The sequence below is a fragment of the Ostrinia nubilalis genome, chromosome 21 (genome assembly GCF_963855985.1).
Source record: "Ostrinia nubilalis chromosome 21, ilOstNubi1.1, whole genome shotgun sequence".
In the NCBI taxonomy this organism is placed as follows: Eukaryota; Metazoa; Arthropoda; class Insecta; order Lepidoptera; family Crambidae; genus Ostrinia; species Ostrinia nubilalis.
This window is the reverse complement of record NC_087108.1, coordinates 527902-546026: the sequence shown is the minus strand read 5'-3', so window position 1 is coordinate 546026 and position 18125 is coordinate 527902. Positions and strand designations below refer to the sequence as shown.

The following is an 18125-nucleotide window of genomic DNA, read 5'->3' as shown; positions in this document are numbered from 1 at the left end:
CCTAATTAGATGCTTTACAAACGACATTTAATTTACCACATTAATTAAGACGTGTTATTCATTAACGACACGCGTAATTATGCAAGTGACAAAAGTAAAGTTAATAAAGATAATTATTATGGAGGAGCTTTCATATTTCGTAATTTGTAGTTTAACAACTTTTGTCGTGGAGTCAAATTGGATGGTGATTAAATCATAATAGGCCTTTGAGACTGCGTGAATTTCATACAAGTACAAACTTTCGTGGTTTTCATACTAACTATTTACTTATAGTGGTTGCGGTTGCAGGTTCGAAATCCGCTGGGAGCTTTTTTAGGAGCATTTATAACCAAAGTATATTAAGTGATTTAAAAAGTTTAATAACCGCAGTATTTAGGTATTATGCATAAATAGGGGAGTGAATATTGGCAGCCCTGATAAAAAATACCAAAACTGTTTAATTATAAAAAAGTAGCTTTTGCCCGCAGCTTCACCTGCGTGAAATTTAGTTTGTAACAGATCATCATAAATTATAGCCTATAATGTTATTCTAAGTTATAAACAATAATCTGTAAAATTTCATCAAAATCCGTTCAGTAGTTTTTGCGTGAAAGAGTAACAAACAACCAGACAACATCCAGACATCCATACAAACTTTCACATTAATAATATTAGTAGGATTGATAATAACTTTAATATTCCTAGAAGCCTTAAATTCAATTAAATTAGCAAGTACCCCGAAAACTTATTAATTTTATTATGCAAAGCTTTGTAATCTGTGGTAAGACATAAATGCAAATGTCCAGACTACTTTAAATTAATTTCGGAGCCCTACAAAATATTCATCAAACAATTTTAACATTAATTTGCTATTCGTACGACATTTCCAATTTATTGAAGCAAATAAAATACAATTAAATTCCATACTAATATTAACTACGATAAAATTACGCTGTCTAAAATGTTTGTTGATCGCTTTTTCATTATAATTTATTTTGGTATTAGAAATATTTACATTGGACCTGGAAAAATAATATCGAATTTATGAGAAAAGGTCTACTTTTCTCTTAAATTCATAAAAGTCATTTATATTGCAAGTAGGCTTTTAAAGCACTTTTTACATACCAATATTATGTTGACCCTGAAATAAACGGATCAGTGCCAAAAAAACATAGTGAATCAATGGACAAATTATTCATCTCTTTACATATTAATATTACGCAAGCGAAGCACTAGTAAAATGCTTGGGCATTTGTTATTCATAAGAAGTTTGAGCAGGTAGATAAAATGCCTGTTGTAGAGCTTCCAAATAGTATGGTAATAGGTCAGGTGTGGTATTTCGAATTTTAATATTAATTTTATTGACTATTTTATGTGAGCGCGCACGTGTCGCTATCCTGACGTGTCCTCTCGAAATGTCAATTACACAGAACAGATAACTGTCAAACTTGAGTCAGAAATAGTTAAAAGTTTAGACTATGTATTCAAAGTATAGTTGGACAACAATGAAGTGTGCTGTGCCAGATTATCATATTGACTATAGTCTATATTAGTCCCACGATTCTGAAAAGTCAAGTGGAAAAAATAAAAACTAACTACCCAGTGTTGATAGTAGCGCCCTTCTGTAAATGTCATAATTATATGGTTGTCCTACGTGGCAAAAATTGGAACTAATAATCCAGCAGCGCCCTCCTGACAATGTAATATCTGAGATGGTTCATTGTTGGACATCTATACCAATACTGGGTTATTTTCCGATTTTTGCCACATGACGTTTCAGAATCGTTGGACGGACTATCTAGCCCGCAATAACGAACGTGTCAATAACATGACTTTGTAAATAACAGGGATAAGTACAGCCAATCTGCCAAAGAAATGTATCTGACCACTACTTTGACCACACGTACAGACGTCGGTCATCCCCCAAATAAGGGTCCGCTGATAAAAGGATAGCGCAGGCCGAAAATATTTCGGTAAAAAGTGTTAAAGTGTCACGCGGAGGCACGGAACCCTTGTTAAAGTAAGGACCCTAATGAGGGTCCTAATCTGCGGCCCGCATTACGCCGGACAGGGTGTACTGATTATGGCACGCTTGTATTTGAGGACTATATTTGTCTTTTAAGTTCAAAGCTTTTTGGCCATATTGACCAAGAGTACGAACGACGCCACATACGGTGTGTGTCTTAGGGCCCTCACCCACGGCGACAGCATCGCTACTAACGCGCGTTAGTCGCATTTGCATCGCACTATAGAAGAGATGCCAACGCGCTACTAACGCGATACAGCAGCGCGACTGCATCGCTACAAAAAGTCGCCGTGGGCGAGGGCCCTAAGACACACACCGCATACTTAATGCTATGTGGCGTCCTTAAGTGGTTTTGATAGATGCTATTTTGAAACAAAAATATACATTTTGACCTACTGACTGTAGAAACAATAACGATACGATCTACAAGCTTCCAAGAAACATAACAAGGCAGATATTTGACTGCAATCGCACCTGGTGTTAAGCAAGATACTGTCTAAGATGGTACATCTACCCTGTTAGCCTATTCCTTGAAAAAGCCCGGATTGCAGTGTTCTCGAAGACCGGCAACGCACCTGTAACTCGCCGGGACTTCGGGTGTCTATGGGCGGCTTTAATAATTTACCATCACATGATCCGTTTGTTCGTTAACATCTGGTCCCATAAAAAAACTAAAACAAAATATACATGAATTACGAAGGGAGAAGAAACATTGCAATAACCGTTAACCGCGTATAATCTTCTAATCTACTCACTGCGGGACAAAATTAACTTGAACTACTTGTAGTAACAATAAAAAATTATGGGTAATAGTGGGTGTACGTTGACTACCAGATGGCGTAAAAGTACGGTATATTATGCCGTAGGAGCGGAATCGCCGTAAAAACCGTGACGGCACGTGACAGCTAAAATAAAAGAAAATGGAGTAAATCAAGGTATATGGGTGTTGCTATGTAGTATAATAATAATATGTATGTATTTACAAAAAAAAAGTATTTAAGTATGTTTATATCCGTTGTCTAGAGCCCATTGTACAAGCTTTGCTTAGTTTGGGACTAGAAGCGTAGTGCAAAAATGTACAAGGATATTCATAAAAAAAAATGTGAATTTATTTAGGACATACGTAGTCCAGGTTTGATAGAAAAAGAAAAATAAAGCTTAAAGAAAGAAAAAAAGAAAAATTTTATTTAGTTCGTAAAATAACACAAGTTGCTTTGCTCTACGTAAAAAAAAAAAAGGTACTGGAGTTACGTAAGACATAATACGTCTTAATAATCCCTGGCATTCTATTTGGTCTTATTAGAACGTTAAGCGGCTAATCCTCATGCATAAACAAGACCAAATCAAGTACGTAGGTACTTTTATTTTTACAAATAAACCTTTTTAAATTGACCTCTAGTTGTACAATTCCACACAAACCTGTTATTACACCGAAACTGGTTTAAACGCGTGTATTGACATAACAACATGTTTCGTCTCACAAAGGCCGAGACAATGCGGTGTGCGCACGCGCCTTTGACGTCTGCTTACGCCTGTATTTGGTTAAGTGCTGTTTAACGCCCGTATTCACAAACATTACTATGAGGTCTCACAGTGCGCCTGGACGTGCGACACATAAACCAATCACAGAGCTCTATTCAACGCTGTGCGCTCGATTTGCTGTTTCACTTAAGCAAGCATCGTCTGTGTCACTTAGGCTGGGTTGCACTATCGTACTTTAACAAACGTCAATAATCTTTCAAACTCCATACTAAAAACACCGGTTATTGTTATTGTAGTTACTGTTGAAGTAAGATGGTGCGTGTAACTCAACCTTAATGAGTTTTACGTTTGACTAACCAACAATAGGTAGCAATTTATGCTTATTTATTTAAATAATATGGGAGATAAAGAATAGTGCAATATTTTGGTTATTGACATGCGCATACTGACGTCTGCTTGCGGCCGTATTTGGTTTAGTGCTGTTTTAGTGACTTAATGGGTTTGACGTTTGGCCAGGCCTGGCTCACTCCGCGCGGTACATCCGATAATTACCTACAGCGAAGCGCCCCGCCGGCGGGTATTATACCAGTCGAGTGTCACGCGCGCGCCCGTCAGGACGCTGGCGTGCGTTGTAGTATGTACCTAATTCTATGATCGAAGTATTATTTAAAAATGGACATAAAGAGAAATACATATTGTGCGGGGTTCGGGTGTTTAAATTCGAAAAGAAATCTACACCGGATTTATCTTTTTTTTCGCTTCCCAAAGATGCTGAAAGGTATGTTGGTCATGTAGGTAATCAATAATTCTTAGGATAGTATAGGAACCTAACCTACCAAGGTTTTCCATAATGAATGCGTACTTACCTACATACGTACCTCATTAGATATAAGTAGATTAATTAATTTTTCACTAGACAGCAACCCTAACAACGTAAGAAGAGTTCAGAGGCACGCGATAGAAAGAGACAAAACTTGTAGGTGAATAAAATTGTAGGTACGTAGTGCTGTGCGAGCTGAATTCCACTGTATCGCGTCGTAGCAAGACTCGCATTTATTTAAATCGTCTTGCGGAGTAATCCTTCTGTACCTGTGGGCTAATTCAAATGCATTTGTCGAGAGTAGAAATCGTCTGTCAAATAATTTTCTAGTAATCAATTTTGAACTGATTGTCAAGGTAATACAGTTGAAAATTGAATATCAAAGCCAGACTACGCCTAATGTCAGATCAGCCGATGGTAGATGCCAAATTTCCAATATCGCGTACGAAGACGGAGAACTTTGTCAATATAGTGGTACATAAGGGTCATAATTAGTGGATGCCGACGATTTTCGCGCTGTCATCTCAACGACTGCCCACCCTTGTCGTTAGAGCAGTCGACTGGATAGAAAGCATGGAATTAACATGGTGATTGATAAACTAGGTGCAAATAAGCATAGGTATTTTATAACCACAGAATGCTTTTTGCTTAAATTTGAAAATAAAGGATATTGTTCTGCGTCCATACATCGTTCGCCCCAAGACCCCCAAGCAATGAAATAATGATTTTTATATGTGAAATTACTTAACGATTGTCACCTTATACTCCACTAGCTTTTCGCTCGCGGCTTCGCGCGCGTGGCCTACATTAGGTACCTACATATTTTACGGAACCCTATTATTTTCCAAAATAAAATTTAGCCTGTTACTCGTGGATAATGTAGCTTTCGAATGGTGAAAGAATTTAATAAAAACGGTCCAATAGTTTTTGAGTCTATTCATTACAACCAAACAAACAAAGTTTTCCTCTTTATAATATTAGTGTAGATACTTAAAGCACGGATAAGCGGGAGATTCGTTACAATAGGAAAAATGCTTCAGATTTTGAGGTTATTAGCATAACAGAAGTACATTTCCATTTTCTATCTTCTATAGGTACTTATAATAAATCTGTAGAGAGGTCAACTCTGTACATGAAATATATTTTCAAAATAACTATCAGGGGGTGATACTGATGCCAAAAATGCAATCAGTAAAATTTTTGTCTGTCTGTCTGTCTGTCTGTATGTTCCTTAAAGAAACAAAAACTACTCGACGGATTTTAACGAAACTTGGTACAATTATTCTTCATACTCCTGGGCAGGTTATAGTATACTTAGGAATTCCCACGGGAACAGGAATTAACGGGAAAATCCTTTTGTATGAAAAATCTAAACCGCTTAAGTTAGACGCTTTAAATTTCGCACGTAGGTACTTTAGTAAACTAATTCCCACGGGAACTGGAATTCGTGGGAAAATCCCTTTGTATGAAAAATCTAAACCGCTTTAGTTAGACGCTTGAAATTTGACATGTAGGTATCTTAATAAACTTAAAGCTTAGTTACAACAGGATATTGCAAAATTCCCACGTGAACGGGAAAAAACATTTGAACGAAAAAATCTAAACCGCGTAAGATAGATGAAGGGGGTAAAACGGGATCCACGCGTACGAAGTCGCGGGCGGCCGCTAGTTGCTAATAAAACTATTTATTGTCAAGAATTATATGTATAATAATGCGAATTCCCGTTCCCGTGGGAATTAGTTTACTAAAGTACCTACGTGCGAAATTTAAAGCGTCTAACTTAAGCGGTTTAGATTTTTCATACAAAAGGATTTTCCCGCTAATTCCTGTTCCCGTGAGAATTCCTAAGTATACTATAACCTGCCCAGGAGTATGAAGAATAATTGTACCAAGTTTCGTTAAAATCCGTCGAGTAGTTTTTGTTTCTATAAGGAACATACAGACGGACAGACAGACAGACAAAAATTTTACTGATTGCATTTTTGGCATCAGTATCACCCCCTGATAGTTATTTTGAAAATTATATTTCATGTACAGAATTGACCTCTCTACAGATTTATTATAAGTAGGTATAGATATGTAGGAGAGACGTCTTAATTACACTTTAAATCGTAGATCGATAAAGAACCCCTTTGTCAAACCGTATGAATAGCAGCAAATAGAACTTTGCGTATTGGAAAAATAGCAATGCCTACGGAAAAGCCAAACATTTTTTAAAAAGAAGTTAATATATTTTACTTACATTTAAATCCAAAAATATCTTTATTCCGACCCAAGGGTAAGTAGGCAGTTATGTAGGTATAAATGAAAATACGTATGTAGGTACTTATTATTTATTAATGGTCATGTTCTACATTTTCTATTAAATATGGGCCCAATACATCAATGATGTCGCCATCACAACAAAGTACCATAAATGGTTTAACGAGATTCCGATATTTGTATAGGGAATAAGTTTTTTTTTTGGTATGCATAATTGCTACTTTTTTGCACATAAATGTAGGTATGTACCATCCATGATGACAATAGCCTTTCTTTGTGGTAAATCGTTTCCTGGCTTCCCGAAAAGAGACTGGAACATAAAGGTTTCTTTGGGCTACTTCCTCTCTACTAATATGTTGTAACCCTAAATGTGCTGGTACGAAATGTTCCTCCATCATACTGCGTGCTTTCATTACATATTTTGTAAGAGTACTCCTTGAAATGCCAAGTAATGTAGCTATTCTGTCATCTGAATCACCGGTCCTCAGCTTCATTAAATAAGCACCAACTGTAGTAATTCGTGCTCTCTGATAGTATCTATGGCAAAGAAGATCTGAAGGACGAATCTGAAAATAAAATAAAACATCAGATTCACAGTTCAACAATAAGAAGAGCAATATTTATGTAGGATTAACGACTTTTGTGTGTAACGGAATAGTAAGATGAGTGATGAAAGATAATTTATGATTTGAACGCTGAATGATGAGGAATGATTGGTCTATGGAGGAAACGAAAGGGATGAATGAGGAACGAGGATTGAGAGTGAGAATAGTGGTAGTTTAAAAGAGTAGTCTGTTGTTATGCAGGAAGTATAAATAAAACTTTACTGAGTTTATTTGGCTTAGGGAATTTTTAACTGGCTTTATAATAGTAAAAATTATGTTTAATATTATGTAAGTAATAATATTGCAATATTTTAATAATATAAGTCTATTTGTATTATACAGGGTGGAAACGATAAGTGATCTATAACACTTTTAATATTGTGTGGCTGGTATACATTTAGTATGGAGGCTGAAAACATTGAATTTTCGGATAGATCCAGTTAATTCTGTAACTATTTACTGATACCGTTAGAAAGAGCTCGTGAAGCACTTTCAGGATGAGTAACCAGTTTTTCGATATCTTGTGTAGTTTAGAAATAATCGAGTGAGATCACTTATCGTTTCCACCCTGTATAACCTGTATGGATGAGAGTAGTGGCAGATTGAAAGCAATGGAAGGAGTTGAAGGATGGGAAGGCTGATTCGGAAAAAACCTTTTTTATTATTATAATAAACCGGCATAATTATTTTTATGTATTATAAAACTGGCAGGGCTCTTACCTCTCTGGGTTGAATCCAATTTCGAACAATGTTTAATATATCTTGATTATTCTCTGTATCCAAACAATGACTTCAAGTTCGCAATAATGAACAACCACATCCAACACAAACTTGTTGGTGACCTACCGGGGCACCGGTTGGCATATCTGGAGAGTCTTGTGAAGTAGGTGTGGTATCTCTTTGCAATAATGAGTGACAAGCCCCACAGATGTAGTCATTTGCAGTAACCTGTTTAAAAATAATAATAATTAGAAATAAGTTTAAAAAAATTATCAGTTTTTTAATGTCCCGCACTTAAATTATTTTATTTTAGTATTAATTTACAGAAACCAATAACTTTACAAGAATTAGACTGATTGTATAGCCAGGCCTGTTCATCTCCGCGAGTTTGCATCGGAAACAAAACACGCGCGACTACCCCTCCTGAGATACCAAATCGACAGGACAATCACGAGCGAGTATTGACGCACGCACGTATTCTTCACCCATTTGCATTGTAAATATGTTACGGTTAATGTGATAAATAGAAAATTATTAATAATAACCGGTTATTATGAATAATTACCGACAGTCGCGGTAAAAGTGATAAATTAATCACATTTAACAGTGATTATTTAATAATTCAACCTTAGTACTAACAAATTTCATAAAAGAGAACAACATCTTGTGTACATGCTCCTGTACAGCCAAACTTTTGAACGTTTTGATATCATATATTAATATAATTTGGCATAATAAGTTTGGAATGTTTTTTGCATAATATTACTTTTCCATGATGCCTATAACATAATGTTTTGATTTAAAGTGAAAAATAGGTTAAGGTGCGGCGGGGGTGGCCCTAGGGCCACCTCTAAGCCGCCTATTTAGTTTTATACACACATAAATGACCTCATATTAATCACATTTACCAAATCATGCGGTAATTATTCATAATAACCGGCGATTATTCATAATTTTCACATTTATCACTTTGACCGTAACAAATACATTAAATCATATCGTCCATTTGCGACGACACTGTGATATATCAAAAACAGTGGTTTTACAGAAATCGACTTTTTAACTTTCGAATGACCATAACTCTTAAAAGAAGGTTAGGATTACCTAATTGTGTATAAAACGTTTACAGATTAACTATTAATGAATTTAAATATTTATAGTAAGACATAACTTTGCGTCTAAATTGATGAAATTATAGCGATTGAAAAAAAAAGAGACAACTTATCACGTTGTTCTAGTAAAAAATAATATTTTGAAGATGGTAAGTTCAGTTGTCACGTTGAAGATGATGTAAAAAAATATATTTATATAAGTCATTATTTAGATAAAACGTTGATCTTGAAAATTTTTATTTTATTTTAATTAGAGATGAAACGGATATCCGGTAACTATCCGGTAGGCCGGATATCCGGCCTAAATTTACTATCCGGCCGGATACCGGATAGTAACTCACTATCCGGCCGGATACCGGATATTAAAAAACTACGACAATTTCCTATTAATAAAATGAAATGCATTAATCTTTGAGGTTAATGTCAATTAAATGGCTTATAATAATGACGGCTTTTATTTAAAGTCCAAAATGTTACAAAAAAGCCATATTAAAGCCTTTCAAAAAACTAAAATATTTTTCTGGGCTATTCACTCTAATGACGAATAGATAAAAAGTAAATATCTGTTAATGTCGAAATATTGCCAAAAAAAATAGGCGATCTTTTTTTCACTGATGATCTGATGACATGATGCAGTTCAGTCAGATTACGCAGCAAATAAACTAATTTAATTTTCGCTATTCAATCACACACTCACGATGGCAAGCGAAATCGCCCGAATTGATCTACCCCCTAGACAAGTGGCAAAATCTGACATTATACAGTGTGATGTGAGTCACGACAAAAGTGCACATATGAATTAAGGTGAAACTAGACCTATTTTTATCGACAAAAAAGAGGTCAAAAATTTTTTGAGATTTTTTTTTAATTTTTTTTATAGATTTTTTTTCTGCCAATTACTTATTGTAAAGAAAACGTAATAACTTTTAAACTAAGAGGTATGTCCTGATAAAATAAAAACAGTAATAATGCTAAATAACACGCAATACTAATTAAATACATAAAATACCCACAAAATGCCAACAAATAATAAAAAAACATACTTTTTGAAAAAAATCTGCTTTTAAATTCGTGTTTTTTTTGGTTATTTGATAAATTTCTCTAAAAAATGCCCCTATAACAGGTGGTTTTTATTACTTTTTAATATTTTCTATCATATTACTTTTGTAAAACCATAAATCGCATGTCTCTGTAATAAAAACCACCGGTTATAGGGACATTTTTTAGAGAAATTTATCAAATAACCAAAAAAACACGAATTTAAAAGCAGATTTTTTTCAAAAAATACGTTTTTTTATTATTTGTTGGCATTTTCTGGGTATTTTATGTGTTTAGTATTGGCTGTTATTTAGCATCATTACTGTTTTTATTTTATCAGGATATACCTCTTAGTTTAAAAGTTATTACGTTTTCTTTACAATAAGTAATTGGAAGAAAAAAAAAATCTAGAAAAAATTAAAAAAAAAAAATCAAAAAATTTTTGACCTCTTTTTTGTCGATAAAAATAGGTCTAGTTTCACCTTAATTCATATGTACTCTTTATCGTGAATTTACACTGTATTCGGACGGATTCGATTTTCGAAAAGTGTGACTAGTCTAGTCTACTAATAGACCCACTGATCGCGTTTGAAGCACCTGTGCGGCGCTAAACTCGTTACGACATGCAACGAGACAATTGGCCAACTATCCGGCCGCCGGATATCCGGCTATCCGGCCTAGCAGCTGGCCGGATATCCGGTATCCGGTATCCGGCCAAACCACTATCCGTTTCATCTCTAATTTTAATAACATTACAATCAGTAAAAATGAGGTAATTATTGGAACAGGCGAATATTTCGCTTTGCCATGTTAAATTACACTTATAAAAATATTATCTAAGTAGACAGACAGTTGTATACATACCTACAATATTTAAGCTCACATTAAGTTTTCTTATTCTAAAAACTAATGCTTATTAAAATAAACGAAAAACTCTCAAAAGTAAAACCTCGTAAACTACTAAAAAAAAAAACACAGTAAGAGAAACTGTACTAAGTATGTATGTATGCAGAAGAAAAAATTGTAGGTACCTACTAGGTTAGTAAATAGATGTTTTTTAACTGACTAGTCATGAATGACAATTTAATCCTAAAATTATCAACGCAAAAATCGCCGGAGACGGCGCATAAAATGGCAAAGAAGCGACATTTTGGTACCTTTTAGGGTGTTTTAATTTTTTATACTTATTTAAAATTAAATTTATAAAAGATATTTAAAAAATGTATTAATTGTGAAAAATAACAACCACTATTTATAAATAATTTAGCCATTTTATTGGCGTAGTTTTTCTGAAATAGTTATACCTATTGCAATGTTATTAAAAAAAAAAATGTTGCGCCCGCCAAAGTATATTTGGGCAAGAATCGATAAAATTCCATCAATTGCTGATTATCTGTAATTATATTAAAACATTAAAATACATTTTTGCAGAAAGCAAAACATTAGCCAATACAGCTAAGTAACATTGAATAATTACATAAATAAATAAATATCTGGGGTCATCTAATGCATTGCTATTCTAGCATACTTCTACTAATAGATAATTTTGTTAGCTATCGTCTTAGATTAAGCTAATCTAAGGCTATCGTATGATAATTCAGGCAGTGCATCGCCACAAATGTTAACCTTTGCTTTTTTGCATTGCTAGTCCCCATCTGTAATGATATCTGAAGTTTAGTATTACTGTTTAGCGTATACAACGTGACAAGTAGATATACCATTCAATTTCAATAACATGTATTCTGCAATAACAGAACATCAACAAATGACCTACAACATATTTTCAATATAGGAAAAATTTTCATCATCTACAACGTTACTAGTTAAGATGTCCCGATGATACTTCGATTTTCTTACAAGAATAACGTGACATATAAATAATTTCTCTTTTACTTTGCTTTTTGTTTTACAAGAACACTGTGATAAGTATGACGTGCCACATTGTCGAATAAAATAAAAATATTTTAAAAACTTACCTTTGTCATCAATACCGCGGTATCCTCGAGATGTCACGTTTTTCTTAAAAACGAAGAGCACCTCACATCTCAAAGCGCAGGTGGCAACTGAACTGTCACAGTGTCGAAGCCAACTAGATCGCCGAACGAGCCAGCGCTATAACGTAATATTTTGTCTCTTTCTCTCATAGTATTGTTGTTTTTGGAGTAACAAATACCCTGTTTTTGGAGATAAAAGAACGCAAGATCGCGGTTCAGAATTTCGGTAAAACAAAAAATCGTATATGTCGAGATGTCACAGTGTCGTCGCAAATGGGCGATATGTAAAAACGGTGGTGCAATTAATACTGTGCAGTATTTTTTAACTGCCTGAATAATATTAGAAACACAAAATATAATTCATGCTTATTCATGTATTTCCTCCGCCATTTTTCGCAGTTTGGCACCTCACGTCACACATCATTTTACCGAAGTCAGCCCTATGTCTTCGGCGCAGTACCGATCACTGACGTTTGTCAACAAAATGGTGCTCGACTCTTGAGACAAGCTAAATTACACCATATTGTTAACGACATTGAGCATATTTTTTTTTAAATATCTTCGCGAAGAAAATCTTCTGTACGAAGTACTTATTATTATTCTGTGGTATAGCCAATAACATTTTATTAAATAAGGACTTTAGCGTGCATTACCTCTAATGGAGTTAGTCGTTCCACAATTATGTTCCTGATGTTAATATGATGTTGAGTGTTAGTTCTCAGGGACATGAGCTGATGTGAACGTGTTCTAGGCTCTAGTGTTCTACTGCAAAGCACACATTTTCTGCTAAGATTTGAAGTAGATGCATTTGTGTTGTATCTTGGGCTTGGGTCCATCATGTTGTGCATATAAGATCATGAGCTGTAACCTGTAAAAATAAATAGATTCATTGCATGCCATGCCACACATACTCCTGTGCGTTGAATAAATTGAGCCGCAAACCATAAAAAAAATGATAATTCAATATTATGTGCTGTTAGTAGAATTTTGGGTCAGAGGGTAGGGTTAAACAGCTTTAGTAAATAAGCATTGTTGTTATAATAATTAATTATGACGTGTTACAAACTTAGTTACAAAAAATAATAATCTAGTAGTCTTAGTTCCAAAAAACAAAACAAAACAAGCTTTCATTGAGAGCAGGGAGATAGTGTCAAAGTAAATAATTCCTTAGATTTACACCAAAACCAGCTGGATTGTCAACATAATTGTTGTTTCGCTCATGCCTCCATTGCGCTGTACCATCGACTAGTTTCTTACAATCGAATCGGGCCTGGCTGTCCACACTGTCCAGGGTTGAACCACAGATAATAGCGGAACATTCATTTCAAGACAACCCGCCATGAGAATGGCAATTCAGAAGTTTGGCAAGGCTAGTACTTATTCATAAGATTGCAGAGCAAAATGTAGGTACTTACCGATCGAGGTGCTGCCCATTGTTGTGTATAATTAAGTTGCTCATTTTCTAACACCATAGAACCACCAGCCGAGCCTTGGCCGAGCCACACAAAAACAGTAAATCCCAGGCTGAGTATGTCGTTATTGCAATCAATCAGAGTCCGTTTGAATAGCCAAGTTTGTAGTTAATAAAGTTCCGAAAATAAAAGCTAAAACACAAACGAATCACAAAGAAGGATCAAGCAAGACAGCAACACAGCAAGAGTGAGTGAGAGAGAAAAGGTGATGCGAGTGAATGACAATTTGACTAACAAATAGGGATGTCCATTTAGAATAGACATAATCGATTAAATTGATCGTTTTTGAAAAATTTTATTTTTAAACATTGTGTTGCTATAAATATTTATTTTATTTATTTAATAGGACAACCAACAAGACATACACTGGAAGACAATCAATATTTACAACGTATTTAACTTAATCTAAGTGCTGCCTTAATTATAGGTTGCCACGGCATGCAATAGTGGACTTATACATAAACAGTGTCTACACTTAAAGAAAAGAGTAAATATGTAAATGTAGGTAAATAAATGTGATTAAATATCATAGCTGGGCATTAACTCGTTAATCCGTTAATCGTTAATTAACGAAGTTAACATTTCTATTAACGGATTAACTTTTAAGTTAACTTTAAAAAATGTTAACGGACTCGTTAACTTCCGTTAAATTATCCTAAGTCCGTTAATCGTTAATCCCTAAAAACCTACTATTTAAACCTACTATTTACCGAAAGCACGCTGAAAAACGCGTTCTGACAAGTACATTCGGGCTTTCAGAACTTCCAGAACCCAAAACAACAGTTTTTGTAACCAGATCACTAACGACATTGTTACCAAGTATGTGTGGGACAACTCTTGCAACTGAATTTAAGACCAGTTTTCCTCCAACCGATTGAGCTGAAATTTGGTATACTTATGTAAGTACGATGACAATGCAATGTTATGGTACCATTGAGCTGGTCTGATGATGGAGTCATGAGGTGGCCATAGGAACTCCTAAATGAAATGGCGGCATCGCATCGAATTTGGGTTCGTTGGATTTGTCTTTTCGAACACTTTAGTACTAGATGATGTCCAGGGTCCTGATGATGGAGTCAGGAGGTGGCCATAAGAATTCCTAAACGAAACGGTGGAAACTTATCGAGTTTGGGTTTGCTGGATTTCTTTTCGAGCACTTTGGTGCTAAATTGTATTGTAATTGAACCAAGGCTCTGAGATTGAGATACTACTAAAAAGTGTAAAATAAAATTTATAATAATTAGCGTGTCGTGCCACGCGCAGTGTAGGGTTCCGTAGTGGTCCGTCGTTACCACAGTATATTTCAGAAGCAAGCAATTACTTCATCTACAGTCACTTTTCATATTTTCTTCTAAGGAATTTTCACTAGTTAAGAAATTTAGTAATACATGAGTTAAATGACTATTACTCTCAAACTAATTGATGTATCTTAACCGCTATAGTTTTGCGCACTGAAGCGCTGCGGGCGCGGCGGATCTGCGCCCGTCTAAAGGTCTAATGATTAGACTCTAGTCTAATCGATCATACCATTATTTACTTAAATCGAATTAAAAAAGCGCATCTCTGTCTCTGCTCTGTCAATATGTCGGTGACTTTGATTTCGTTTAAATACTTTTAAAATATTTTTTCGAACTGCAACTTGTCCGATAGGTTTGGACACTTGCAAGTAAATAAATAAAATATACATAAAATTATGGTACATACTAAGTCTTTGAAAATCTTAGGGCGATTTTTATCAATGTCCTATGTCTGCTCGATTGCATTGATGGTAAGGAGCAATGGTATTATCTATAATATCATTGGTAAGGAGGGACTGTTCTAAATACATATTATGATAGTTGAGATGGTTGAGAATATTTCCGGGTCGATCGCTTCCACCTTCGGCCTAGATAGTACCTACCTACCTACTTATACGCCAAACTATCTTATGATTGTTATGCATTGTTAAGTAGGGTTATAATACCTATACCTAATTATGATTGTTATGCATTGTAAGTAGGGTTATAAATAATTATAATTTACATAAGCAGCAGGTCGGTTATTTTTATTTAGGCAAATGTAATATTTTAAAAGACAATACGTACGATCAGATATTAAGATCTAAAATAAAGATTTCTGCTGTGAAAAAAAATATAAAACAGCTAACTTCTATATCAAGTTCCAACGTCGCTATACGTACCTACCTACTTAATGCTACTGGATTATACGTTCATAGCTCAGAAGTTTAGTCCTTTTTCAGCAGTGTTTAGTAAGAATATTATTACAAATGGGCTTTTAGGGATTTTGTTCACATGGAATAAACGACAAAGTTCTTAGTTACTTATCCAATAGGTAGTAGTAACATATATGTAGAAAACAGGAACTTAGATGCCAACGAAAGAAAATAGGCTATCAAATGTTGTTTTGGGGACTTACCTTTATAAAAATATCACATTTAAAAATTCATACCATTTGTTGTTATTTAAAAAACAATGTCAATTTTGACGATTCACTGAAAGTCTATTATCTATGAATATAGTAGCGATATATGGTATCCAGCGGCAATGGCAGTGCAAAATTTTGACTATGACTGTAGTTATCATACTTCGAGTTTGTCCATGGAGACGGCAAAAGTCCTTTAGTTGGCCATAAAGTAAACTTAACGGAAAATGTTACTTAATTGATACCGAGGCGCAACCTGGAAGCATTGCTAAGTGTGCTCCTCGTTACTGGTTCATCGTTCGTCATCGTCATTGTTCGTAAAAACCGGGTCGCGGCAGGCAAATAATAAAATTAGTCTTATGTCTTCTCCCTTATTAACTTCGATGGATAAATAGCTAAACCTCCTTGCGCGTAACTGACGTTTGTTGGAAAACCGATTTTTTCAGGCCATCGGATTTTAATTTCAAAAGTCATTGACCAATCCCAGTTCATATAATAACTATTATGACGTTTTCTATTGGCCAAAAGATTTAACTCTCTAAAAATCCGCGTGCAACCATATCCTGCTTAAATATTGTGCACTTTATTCAGCACAGATTAAACAAGCTAAATGACAAATAGAATAGATTGAAATGACAGATTGCACTTGAATTACCCTACTGTACTATTACTTATTCTGTGGTTTGGCTAACAATAGGCACCAAATTATGCTCATTTATTTAAATAATGTACGAGATAAGAGAATAAGACGACATCATGACAAAACACAAAATAAATCCCACAGACAAAACATCGCTCTTAATCCATATTCACTCTCAAAAAGATTCTAGTATAGTCCGGTGATTGGGCTAACTAAATATTGACATTCAACCAATAAAAAGCCTCAATCAATGTTTGAAAGTGAATCAAGTTTTGAACTTCGTGTGACCTTAGTGTAGGGTTATGCGTGGCACAAGCAGAACGAATTGCCTCTTATCAAAAATATACTACGAGTATTATAACGAGTAAGTTGTCGCGAAAACAGTTGCTAGACGAAAGGCCCAGCATTACTCCACACATCACACGCACCATTAGAAAAAAAAGTTACTAAAACTCTACGAGTGTATCTAGCTGACCTTAGTCCGTTTTTCAGCTGATGTGATGCTGAACTGATCTGTTCTGCTCCATACAATTTTACCCTCGTGGGACTTCATTTCAAGTCACTGGTCCCATGTACCATATAAAATCATGAAAATTAAATTAAATGCAGCAGTGGAAATGATGCATAAACAGCGACTGCTAACCCATTTTAGATACTAGCAGCCACCCGCGACTTCGTATCGCGTGGATCCCGTTTTAGCTCCATAAAACTAGTTGTTGAATTTTGCAAAATCTCGTCTCAGTAAGCACATACGTTTTAAAAGGAACCCCATGCAAAATTTGAGACTCTTAACTCTTGTAGTTTCTGAGATTTCGTGGTGAGTGAGTCAGTGATCTTTCGCTTTTATAGATACAGTGTGAGTCACGTTAAAGTGTACATATGAAAATAGATGAAACTAGACCTATTTTTATCGACAAAAAAGAGGTCAAAAAATTTTTGAGATTTTTTTTTATTTTTTTATAGAATTTTTTTTCTTCAAATTACTTATTGTAAAGAAAACGTAATAACTTTTAAACTAAGCGGTATATCCTGATAAAATAAAAACAGTAATAATGCTAAATAACAGGCGATACTAAAAAAATACATAGAATACACAAAAAATGCCAACAAATAATAAAAAATGATACTTTTTGAAAAAAATCTGCTTAAAAATTCGTGTTTTTTTGGTTATTTTATAAATTTCTCCAAAAAATGCCCCTATAACCGGTGGTTTTTATTACTTTGTATTATTTTCTATCGTATTATCTTTGTAAAACCAAAAATCGCATGTCTCTATCCCTATCACAACATTTGCTATGATCGTTTGAACAAAGGCCTGCCACAACATTATTCTCCGCTACAGGTAGAGACAATTTTAATTTTAACTAAAATGTTTAATTTACCTCGAAATCTTTTGTTTTTATTTGAAATCTAACTTGTCTTTATCAAAATTACAAATCTAGAGCCATTTTCAGTTTTGTTGTTAACGAAGCGTTGAATGGCGCGCCTGGAGAGGCTTAGTTCAAACGATCATTGCAAACGTTGTGATAGGGATAGAGACATGCAATTTTTCG

General features: G+C 34.7%; 1 protein-coding gene and 1 long non-coding RNA gene across 2 annotated transcripts in view; one reads left to right on the top strand and one right to left on the bottom strand.

Moving 5' to 3' along the window:
• LOC135082409 (calcium/calmodulin-dependent protein kinase kinase-like) overlaps positions 1-18125 on the top strand; it is a 100751-nt gene that overhangs the window by 10356 nt on the left and 72270 nt on the right. The window lies entirely within an intron of this gene.
• LOC135082032 (uncharacterized) lies at positions 6657-13701 on the bottom strand. The gene is made up of 4 exons (XR_010259328.1): positions 13455-13701; positions 12693-12907; positions 7896-8123; positions 6657-7136 (listed from the first exon to the last, which is right to left on the bottom strand). It is a non-coding gene; the product is annotated as an uncharacterized LOC135082032 (long non-coding RNA).